The sequence below is a fragment of the Serinus canaria genome, chromosome 1 (assembly GCF_022539315.1).
Source record: "Serinus canaria isolate serCan28SL12 chromosome 1, serCan2020, whole genome shotgun sequence".
In the NCBI taxonomy this organism is placed as follows: domain Eukaryota; kingdom Metazoa; phylum Chordata; class Aves; order Passeriformes; family Fringillidae; genus Serinus; species Serinus canaria.
The window spans coordinates 114764281-114775798 of record NC_066313.1 but is presented as its reverse complement, the minus strand read 5'-3'; positions in this window follow the sequence as shown (position 1 = coordinate 114775798).

Sequence of the window (11518 nt, the reverse complement as noted above, 5' to 3'; positions counted from 1 at the left end):
GTCACAGAAGAGCGGTGGTAGTCTATTCAGTGGTAATCTGTTGGTAGTGGTAGTCTATTCAGTCTATTCAGCCGTTGTTCTGTTCAGTGTCTCTACACATCTTGCAACCCACAAATTAGTGTATTTTGCTGTAAATAAGTTACAATATTTTGCTTTAAATAAGTTACAATCTCAAAGTGTCACTTTTAAAGTGAGTGGTCAGTATATATATTTATTACTGGGATCATAAGGCTAAGACCTCAGCCCAGTGCTAGATTTAATCAACGACCACATGGAAGTGTTTCTCTGATATGTATTTTATTAGTGTTTATTAGTATTTTATTAGGTGATTCCTGGCAGATTCTGAGGTAGCCAGCACAGTGGCCACAGTTACAGCACAGGATGCAGAACCTGACGGGATCTCCTGTATTTCTATTTGTATTCTAGAAGTGTGTTCAGTTCCTGCAGGCATGAAGTCTTCCCTTTTCTTCAAGTTCCCTTTTCCTAACTGTTCATCATTTTGTTGATCTTGTCATAGTAGAGCTATGGATCTGGAAATTATATTTTGCTTTAGTTACAGGTTTAAACTTACAGAGGATGCTATCCTGTCCTGCTGGCCCTTCAGAACCTGCAGGATTTCCAATTACACTGGCAGCCTGAAATTTGTGGTGAAATAAAATGTATGGCAGCAAGTTGGGAAATGGCCACTGAGGTCAGTGCCTCCAGCCACCCCAGAAGTCCTTTGTGTTTCTATATCCATAACAATCTTCCATGGAAACTCTGAGCTGGCACTGGAACAGGAACTGGGCATCTTGAGTTTAACAGAGACCCAGATTGTTTTGGGGGTGGGGATGGAGCAGTCTGGAAGATTACTTTCTTGTCTGTAGTACAAGGTACCACATTTGCGCTCCAGCAAGGGAGTGTAGGTCAGATTTCCATGTTACAGGACGAGAAGGCAGTGTGCAGCCCTTCCTGGGTCTGTGAGTGTCTGATCCTTGGCTGTCACAGATAGAAAATCCTGTAATCACTCACAACTTTATTGTGCTCTCATTTGAAAGCAGATGGGATTTTTGTTTCTATGTCCTTCGTAGTTTGGAAAGGTGTTTTGTAGCCTGATTGCTGTCATAGCTAGAAATCTCCTCCAGATTTCTTGTTGTATGTCCCACTCCTCTAAGGATTCCCCCAGGGCTCTGCATGGCATTCAGATCATGAGAGGAATGTGCAGCTCACCCCAAATAACAGAAAACACCTAGCAGGGTAGCACAGGGCCCCGTGCTGCTCCCACCCGCCCTGGGTGCAGAGGGGGAGCTCCGCAATGAAAATGTAGCAGCCACATCTGCTGCAGCAGCTGTCTATAGTCCCTTGTGTTTGGGAAGAGGCCCTGCCGGTCTGACCTCAGAGCTGACCTTAGAGACCCCAAAGGAGGAGCAGGGAGTGCTCCAGAGGGAGTCACAGCCAGGCAACCAGCCTGGGAGGGACATGCCAGCACTGCTGAAGGACAGGGGAGAATGGGTGGTATTGTCCCCACAGATGGGCACTCTGTACCCACAGGATGACGGCCCTTCAATTCCAGGTGAACCAAGAAGTCTGAGTCTCTCTATGGGCCGACTCACCAACTCCAGATCTGTGCTTCTGATCCTCTGTAAGCATTTTCTCTTACCTCTTCTGCTTTCTCACCCACTCGGGTACAAGCCGAAGATTATCCCTTGTTTATCAGCATGATGTCTCTATGGGCTTGCACCTGGGAAACAGTTACAGATCTGTGTTTTCCTAAGCAGGGGGGCTGTGCCGTGGAAGCACTGCTACCTAAAATACTTGGCTATAGCATTATGGATGGTGTCCTGTTGCTCCCCATTACTGCAAGAGTAGAGGGCTGGATTCACCTGCCCGTCTAGGACAATGTGGTAAGATTTTGATCTGGGAGAGCATATGGTTTGAGCCTCAGATCTCAATAATTTTACTGTAATGTAATGTCACAGAGAGGCCTCAGTGATGGGGCAACACCATGTCTGGCTAAGGGCAGTAAAATTCAGAGCTAAGCAACACAACTTGTGAGTTATGCACATGGAAGTCGTGAGTGTACAGTATAAACATTGCACAAAATACATCTGTGTCATCAAAAAGGCTGTGAGTAATAAAATAAGATACAGTCACAGAATCACAGAATACTTTGGGTTGGAGGAGACTTTTAAGAATCATCTAATCCACCCCTCTCACACGGGCAAGGACATCTTTCACTAGACCCAGTTGCTTAAAACCCCATCCACCTGGCCTTGATCACTGAAAGCAGTCACAGGAACTTAGTCACAGGAGACTTGCTTCCTGGTCATTGTTAAGAATGTAAACATCTCCCAAAAACCCCATCACTGTCCAGGAAAATACCGTGATTTTCTCATTCTTTGATGTTCACTGGAATCTTGTCTCCATCAAAAAGAGTGATAGAAAGGAATTTTAGAAGATATCCTTAGATATAATAGCAGTGATGTCAGAAGTGGAGAGAAGAAACAATCATCCTCTGTATTGTCACAGAAGTGACAAGGAAAGTGCAGGAAACGGTTGTGAGGGCTTTCAAGAGGGGTTTGTTTTACAGCCTTGTGGAGACTGCAGTAGAGAAGGAGGAAGTGAGATATGGATGTGCTGAAATGCTAGTCTGGATAGGTTTTGCACTGGTATTACAGTGAGCTAGGTTTGTGAATCAACACTTGAGATGTGGCAAACAAGAATGCTGAAGATGGGGTTTTTGTTTTTCTCTTATTCTTGTTTTGCAGAGAACTTGGACCAGAGGATCTGGGGGAAGTACCAGTGTGCTAATATTTATAGAATGAAAATGACATGTCTTGTGAAATTGCTCAATGGTACAGTATGAGCCCTGGACAGAACAGTGGAAGGGTTGGCCACACATTGTCAGAGGGAATGATGATTGCCATTAACTCTAGAGCCAATGTATATTTCCAAGAAATGTAATTGATTCCAGTTGATTTGGAATACCACCAGTGGAGGTACCTTGCTGTCCCGGGATATTTTGCTTCCCTGTGTTTTATTTTTAAGCAATATTGTGGTCTTTTAAAATCTATGTGTTAGTAATTCAGAACTTCTCAAAGTTGTTCTATCCAGTTCATGTTGAAAGACAAGAGACTTTAGGCACTGCTGGAATCAGCAATTTTGGAAAAATTACTAGACTTCTGAAAATTATGTCTTTTTGCCGGAGAACACTCTCAAGCTCCACATCAAGGGATGCTGAGCTCCACCTGCCTTCCTTTTGCTCAGTGGGAGCACTCTTCATCTGCTCACCTACCACAGAAATCTTGTGCTACCTGCTGCTTTCCCCATTTTAAGGGCACATTACCAAATGTATCTGTTGCATTTACCTTCAGTGATTCTCTGCATTTTGTGAATAAACATGGATTGTACTCATGGCATGGTACTCCTGATAAACTGACACTGCATGTGCTGCTGTGTTGCAGGTATGTCTGTGCTGTTTAGAGACCTTGAAACACTGGATCAATTTACTTTTTCTCTCTGTAATGCCTTAAGTTTTAGATTTCATATTTTCCAGATTCTGTACTGCATTAGTGTGTAACTCTGAACTTCATATAAAGTGTCAGCAAGTTCTCCTCACAGTTCAGTCACACAGAACAATCCTTTTCCAGCCCAAAACCAAGGACACCGCTGCAGCTTTGGGCCCAAAAAGTGCAAACAGCAGCGAATTGAGGAGAGCAGTCTGGGAGGGTGGGACTTCATAACCTGGAGCTGTAATTGTAATTAACCCCAATAAGGAAATGGACCAAAACTTATAAAAGTGTGAAAATTCGTGACCCAGGGTCCATCTTGGGTGCAGCCAGGGCTGGGCTCTTGTGCTGCCCAAGGTGCATCCTTTAAAGGCCTTTTATTAAATCCCTGCTTTATTCCTTTAACTCTGTCCAGCTCTGTTCCAGGTCTGGAACATGTGCACAGGCCAAACTGCAGTTTGAGTTCTTGTAGGGTGTGGACTTTTTTCAAAGAGTTACTGAGCAAGACAGAAGCCTTTAACTTCCACTGAGGGAAGCTGAAATTCCAAAAGTAACCTTTATGCCTATGTTTGGGGACCTGGTGTTTGGGCTGCTGTTCCTGCTTTGATCAGCAGACTCAAGCCTCTCAGAGTTCCATTTGTATTTAAGAGATAAAGACCCTGCCTTGTTCTTCTCTCCAAACGCACAAGTTACACACTGACTGTTTCACAGTTTCTTTGGTGTCTTGAAAGCTTTCAGAAATCTGTCTCTTCCATTGTTTCCTCTTCACCTCTGTCTCAATTCCCTGTCAGTAAAATGGGGATAAGACCAAATTTCATAACTCCAAGGGGAAAAGCATGAAGGGAAAAAAAATGGATTTTTTGACACATCGGAGAGAAGTAAGTGATGTCTGTGAGACACTTGTCAGTAGTATATGAAGAGCTGATTAAATGCTAATTAGTGATTAGTCAACTTCTGGCTTAAACTCTGTTGCTGCTTTTCCAATAGATGATTGTCAGCAGTAGGGCTGTTTCCAGGAGAGTGCTGCAGAGCACTTCATGGGTACAGATTGGTGTCTGTGTCCTGGAAAGCAGGAATTAAAGGAATTAGTGATTGCATTAGGTGACCAACAAAGCAGAGGTTCCACTTTATTGAGACAGCTAGACCAAAAGGTGTTTTGAAGCATATATGAAAAATACAATAGAACAGTTGAAAGAGACCAATAACCATCTAGTTCAACTGCAAGAAGGACTGGCATTACTTACATTTATTTCAGTAAAAATGATTACTGTCATAATGTCAGTGTTCTGGGATCAGCATTTCAAACCCCTCTTGGTTAGGAGTTGAAAGGAGTTGTGATTTGAGGTCTCCCCTGTATTCAGAGGTGGAGGGCACAGAGTCTCTTCAGTTGTAAAATGGTTGTAAAATTGACTAGTATTTATATACAACAAGACTTTCAGAAAACGAAATCCAGTCTGTATTTGGACTGTGAGCAGATTTTGTCAAGCTCCCAGCTACATGATGCATCTACTCTGCTGGCAGCTGACGTTATTTCTTATCAATCTCCTGATGTTTCAAGGATCACCAGTGTTGTAATGTTTGTCAGCAGATGCAGTGCTGCTTTCCCCAAGTTGAAATTCCCCATCCACATGATGTTTAAACCAGAATCACACATACCCATTTATTCCCAGGAGGCTTAGATGGACAGCACTAGCACAGGGAAAGTCCTTCAGTGTTCTGGCTCCCAGTTCTGCAACATCTCCTTCTCACAGTTTCATCCTGCTGTTATTTCTGCTTCCAGGATCCCCTAACCTGACACAGACATCTACTCAGTCTCCAGGGAGTCTCTGGTCTATGAGTTTGGCCTTACAGCATCTGAGCCACAATGTCATCACCTTGGGGCCCCACACATGGATGGCAAGGGAGGAAACAGGATAAATTGTGCTGGCCCCTGCTTTTTTGTGGTGAGATCTGCAGTTGCCAGAAACTTCCAGCCTTTGTTCTAGGCTGGGAATGGGTTTCATAATGGGGAGGAAGGCACTTTCTATTCCGAGAGGAGAAAGCAGCACCGAGGAAGGTTTTAATTTTCTGCCACCAGTGCAGAGCAGACAGTTTGCTGGCAGCTGCAGGGCTTGACAAACAGTGCAGTCCTGATCCAGTCTGTCACAGGGAGAGGGACTGCAGCAATGGAGCACATTCTTATCCTGTGGGAAAGGGTCCTTGCTGGAGTGATGCCTGAAGATTTTTTGCTTTTTATACATTTTTCATAAATTTGTAGCTTTGTGGACTGTTAATACATGATTATAATTTCTAATACTTTTTCTGCCCCCCCCCCCCCCGATAGTTTAACAAACCCTTAGGAATACATTCTTGAAATTCTGTTAGTCTCAATATTTATGCCTTCCCGTGCAATCAGGCACTTTTCCTCTGGTACAGTTATGCACCCTGAGGTCCTACTATGAAAATTATCTGCTTAGTATTTTTCAAATGCTTTGAGGGAGTCTTCTTGTTTATATGCCATCCTTGCTTTTTTATTCCTCCCATCTTGCTGATGCTATTTTTCCATCTTGTTACCCTTATCTATTAGTGGTTCCCATTGCCTTTGCTAGTTCCTTTCTCTGCCTTGTTTTTGTTTTCCCATGGTAAGTATAAATTTAAATTCTGCATCAATTTGCAAGAGCTGCTGCTTCCTTCTGTCCCCCTTAATTTGATTAATGTTTCCTTCCATCTTTTCTGCTTATTCAACTGGTCATGTTGCTAATTTTAATATCACCTTGCTTTTTCCTGCTGTTTCTGAAATGCAGTTTGTAAGAAATGGATCTGTCTCTGGCACCTTCATGGTCTCCCTGCCTATGTCCTGAGTCCTTTAGCGGCTGCAATGCCTTTATTTGACATTTCTCAGGTCTAAATTGATAACTTATGTTGTTTGAACTGAGTCAGGTGCCAGGGGAGTGCTGCACTGCTGCTTTTCCATTGCTGCCTTTCCCTCTACCCTCTTCCTTTCATTTTCTCTTCAGAGCAGTGCTGTGTTCGGCTTTTTGGTGTTGCTGTCACCAGATCCACCCTGCCAGCCTTTCTTTTTCTCAGTTCCTGGCTCTTTCTCTTTTTCTTCTCAGCCATGGCTCACGCTTCTCCACTGACCAATTCTCTGCATGCTCTGATGTTCTCTACCCTTGGTTAATTTTCTCCCTCTCTTCCATTACAATCTAAACCCTGAAAATCCTCTGCCTTTAAAGACTTCTAGGATCTCCTTCGCCTCCTGCACTGGTCCCTCCCACTTTCACTTTGCCATCTTCCTAATTTAAAAGGGGAAGGTTCAAAGTTCGGCTTATTTTCTTGTCCTTCATTTCAGGTGGATTTGACCTGTTTTAGCTCATTCCTCAAACGCTTTCCTCCCCCTGTGCTCAGTTGTTTCTTTCTAAGAGCTCTCTGCTTCCTCCCGCAGGAAAGGAACAGGAAATAACCTCTTCTTTCTCTTTGCCTTGTTTCATTCCTCTCTTTCTTCTCCCCATCACTAATGCAGAAATTTCTTACCTATTTTGTTATTGCAATCTCAAATAACACACTCTGAGGATTTCAAGTGCAGAATTTCAAAGAATTTGTTTGACTAATCGTTTGCTCTGGAAGGGAAGATGAAGTTTGTAAGTGGTGTTTGTACAAGAAGTAGTGACTTTGCAGCATGGTGGGCTCTGTATCTCAGTCTCCAAGGCTACAGGCTACAGCGAGAGTGAACTTAAAACCTGTGATGCACAAAGTAAGTGCTGTGAGATGTGCTAATTTTCTGTAAACAACATTTAACCCTTATCTTTTGCTTCTTTATTTGAGAAATAATCCATTGTACAAATAAAGCAAAGATCTGCAGTAGTGTGTAATAGAGGTGAAGGATAATGTTTCTCAGAATCATGGAGTGCATGTTGTCCATTGTGGCTGTGACAGAGGCTGCTGAAGCCACTGCAGGTCCCAGGGTTCCTTAGGTGGGTGATGCTGGATATGGAGCCTTTCTAAGTGCAGATCTGGACACAGCGTGGAACAGACCTGGAAAGGTGCTAAGAAGAGCCCTTCACCTTTGACAGTAACAAAACCAGAAGAATTATTCTTATTCTATATCAGAATAAAATAGTTCCACTGGCAGGGATCTGCAAGGATCATCTAAACCAATTGCTCAACTGTTTCAGGGCTGACCAAAAGTTAAAGCTTTAAGGCATTTAGGGCAATGTCCAAATGCTTCTTAAACACCGACAGGCCTGGGGCATTGACCATCTCTCCAGGAAGTCTGTTGCTGTGTTTGACCAGCCTTTCTGCTAAAGAAATGCTTCCTAATGTCATCTGAACCTCCCTGCTCAGATTAGAAAACAGCACAGATTTTTCTGATTCCTCTACTGTTGTGCTCCCTGCTCACACGATTTTACTTTGAACACTTTTTCAGGTTTGTCAGATCCAGGATGAATGGAGAATGTTCAGTTCCTTAAGATCATATTTTGCCTTCATTAAGGAACCACAGAACCTGGAGTGGGACAACCACCAGTACCAGTGGAGGCTGGGGATGGAGGGACTGAGAGCAGTCCTGCCAAGACTGGGGATCCCAGTGGATGGAGCACTGGCTGTGAGCCAGCCGGGTGTGCTGGCAGCCCAGAAAATCCATCGGGGCTGGGGCCAGCTCCAGGAAAGTGATTCTCCTCTTCTCTGCCCAGGTGAGACTGTCTCCAGCTCTGGGCCCCAGCAGCAAGGACATGGAGCTGCTGGTGGGAGCCCATGGAGAGGGTGCCAAGGCTGGAGCCCCTCTGCTGTGGGGACAGGCTGGGAGAGCTGGGGGAGCTCAGCCAGGAGAGGACGGGGCTCCAAGGACACCTTGTTATGGCTTTTCAATAGGTAAAGGGGGCTTGTGACAACAGCAGAGATACTTTTTACCAAGGCCTGCAGTGACATGGAATAACGGCTTTAAACTGAAAGAGGGTAGATTTGACATAGCAGAGACGTGTTCACATGATTAAGGTTGTGGGTTTTTTGTTTGCAATCCATAATAATGTAACACTGAATATTCTTATCCTTGAAAAACTTCAATCCTTGAATCTTCTTGATCCTTTTGTTTAATTATGTCTTGTAATTATAAGATCTACAGTCGAAACACACATATAACTGTGGGGTTTATCTTCAGAACTGTAGGATTTAAAGGACTCAGTGATGCAGTTGCTAGCAGTCATAGATCCCAAACCAACAGAAAGAGAACTGTGAATTGAACTGTCATCTTGTAAAACACATGCCATAGAACTTCACTGAATTATCTATTCCTTGATTTAATGGCATATATTAGGAAAAAAAAAAAACAAACCCTAACCCACAAACAAAACCCATCAAAACACAAACAAACTGAAACAAAATAAACCAATAAGAAACCTAAAGCTAAGCCCCTCACAAGCATGTTTTCACTGAGAAGTTACCAGTCACCAGAAATTTACAACACTGTTTGTTAAGTTGCTCATATTGTTAATTATTAGGCTGTTAAATTATGTATCCTGCTTTTGACCTGAATTGGTCTGTTTTATAAGATTGCATCCAGGACAGTTTTTCATTCTGTTACATTCAATCTAAAAGACCGGTAATTGTTCAAAACACTTTTTAAGAAATCTTCCCTAAATTTATCAACTGCATTGGATATTTACCAAATATTTTACCTCTAATATGGTAGAATTGATTAAAATTTTTTTCCATTATCAATTGCTACAGTTATGTATGCCTCTTCTGTCCATTCTGGAATGCAGAGACGATGTAAGAATCAAAATAAAATTAAATTCCAGTTGTTTCCATCAGAAAAATGAGCATTTCCACACCCTCCTTGCACCTGTGCTGTTAACAACATGCTTCTCAAGTATAGAAATCAGCCTCTTCATTTCTGTGGATTCCAGGTTTCTGTCTATTACCTTCCTCATACAGGGAAGTCTGATGCCTTAGCCAAGGACAGCAGAGTACTGTGCCTCAGTGCAATAACAGCAACAACTACACAAGCAAACCCGGCTGCAATTTCAGACTGTAAAAATCCAGAATGGGAATCGGAGTGCTGAAGGAGCAGTAAGGGAGTAAGGGAGCTGCTGCTGCAGAGGGAGCCCCAGGAGATGCCTTGGCCAGCAGCTGGAACCTCCCAGCTGTGGGGCACTGCAGTGTTTGGGGCAAGACTGCTCTAAGGGAACTGTGGCACTGCTGGGGGCCTCTAAGAGGAGGAGGAAGCAGAGCAAACAGGCTTGTCTGCAGTTTCTGAGAGAGCTCTTCATGCACAAGCAGTAGTTCAAGCTGCTGCTGCAGAGTGAAGTGCAGTCCACCCAGATTTTCTGTCTCCCTGCTCTATACTGGGCCATCAGTTGACAAAATAAATTTCTGGCTTGTCTGGACAGTTATCAGGGTTCAATACTCTCTGACCTGATTCTTTTAGAAAGATCATGTGAGGAGGATTTATTGTTTGGAAGCAGATCTACTTATTTGAAGATACTTGGCATTATGTAATTTGATTTACAGACATGCCCCAGCTTTTACACTTTTCTTACTGTATCCCTCACCTCATGGACACCTCCAGTAGAGCCCATCAGAGATGTTTTATAGCATTGCCTGATGAGCTTCTGGAAAGTGTTTAGATTTTGTAAGGCAGGCAAGTATAAGTGCTATAAACTGGAAATTGTACCTTGTCTGCTTTGTGAACTTGTGACCCCGTGGCAAATTAGTGGCTACCTACCAAAGACTTCCATCTTGAGTAATAGATAAGACCCTCTTCTTGGTCATCAAAGAGAAAACATCATAGAGGAGAAGAGTATCACAAACTTTGAAATGTTAAATATAAAATTACACTACAGCTTGTGAAAAAAAAAAAAAAAGGATAATTAAAACCCTGGCTTTAAAATCAGTGACTCTGTGCACCAGCTGTGGGACTGACATTCTCTGCAGTTACCTAAGGTGTCATTCAATTTAAATGAGAGGAAAAATGATCCCATGCAGGTGTTCATAAAGGTGATGTCAGAAGGGTTTAACCCATCTGGTTATTGGAAGAGTTCAAGGCCAGTTTGGATGGGGCTTGGAGCAACCTGGTCTAGTGAAAAGTGTCTCTGTCCATGGCAGGGGGCTGAAAATAGATTTTTAAGTCCCTGCTAATCCAAATCACTGTGGAATTGTGACTGTGGTTATCCTTCCTGACAAGAGCCTTACTGAAGCTGAGCCACCAACATCTAGCTGGTCTCCTCTCCTACCCTAAATCATCTCCTTGTCGGAGGCTATTGGGTGACTTGAGAATTATTTTCTCTTTATAAATCACAGAATATTCTTAGCTGGAAAGGACCCACAAGGATCACCAAGTCCACCTCTTAAGTGAATGGTCCATACAGGGGTTTAACCCACAACCCTGGCATTATTAGCACCATGCTCTCACCAACTGAGCTAAAATCTTTGCTAATTACTCCCAGTCACCTTTGTGCCTTCTTGTGTTTGGAGATGCTTTTCAGGAAGGTTTGCTCTGTCACCTTTCTGGGGACAGAGGTGAGGCTGACTGGCCTGTAGTTCCCTGGATCTTCCTTTTTCACTCTTCTGGAAGATAGGAGTGATATTTGCTTTCTTCCAGTTGTCAGGAGTCTCCCTTCATCACCAGGCCCTCTCAAAGAAAATCAGGAGTGGCTCACAGTGGTGCTGCCCAGCTGCCTCACTACCCGTGGGTGCATCCCTTCGGGTCTCTGTTAGCAGTGGTCCCCATGTCAGTCTGCTGCACTGAAGGCAGATATTCCTTGCTCTCGAGCTTCCCTTTGGTCTCAGAGCCCTGCAATCCCTGGGGCTGCTGTTCCACATCCTTCAGCCCTGGGGTGCTTGCCCCGTTTGGTTGTGGGTCCATGTTTTCCTCAGTTTTCCTGTTGCTACAGACACATCTGCAGAAGTCTCTCCTACTGCACTTCACATCTCGTGCCATATTTGACTCCAGGGGGACTTGGGTTTTTCCTACCCACTTTTATTTTGGATGACATCTCTATATTCCCCCTGAATAACTGGTCCCTAATCTCACACCACTGTAAAATAAGCAGGGC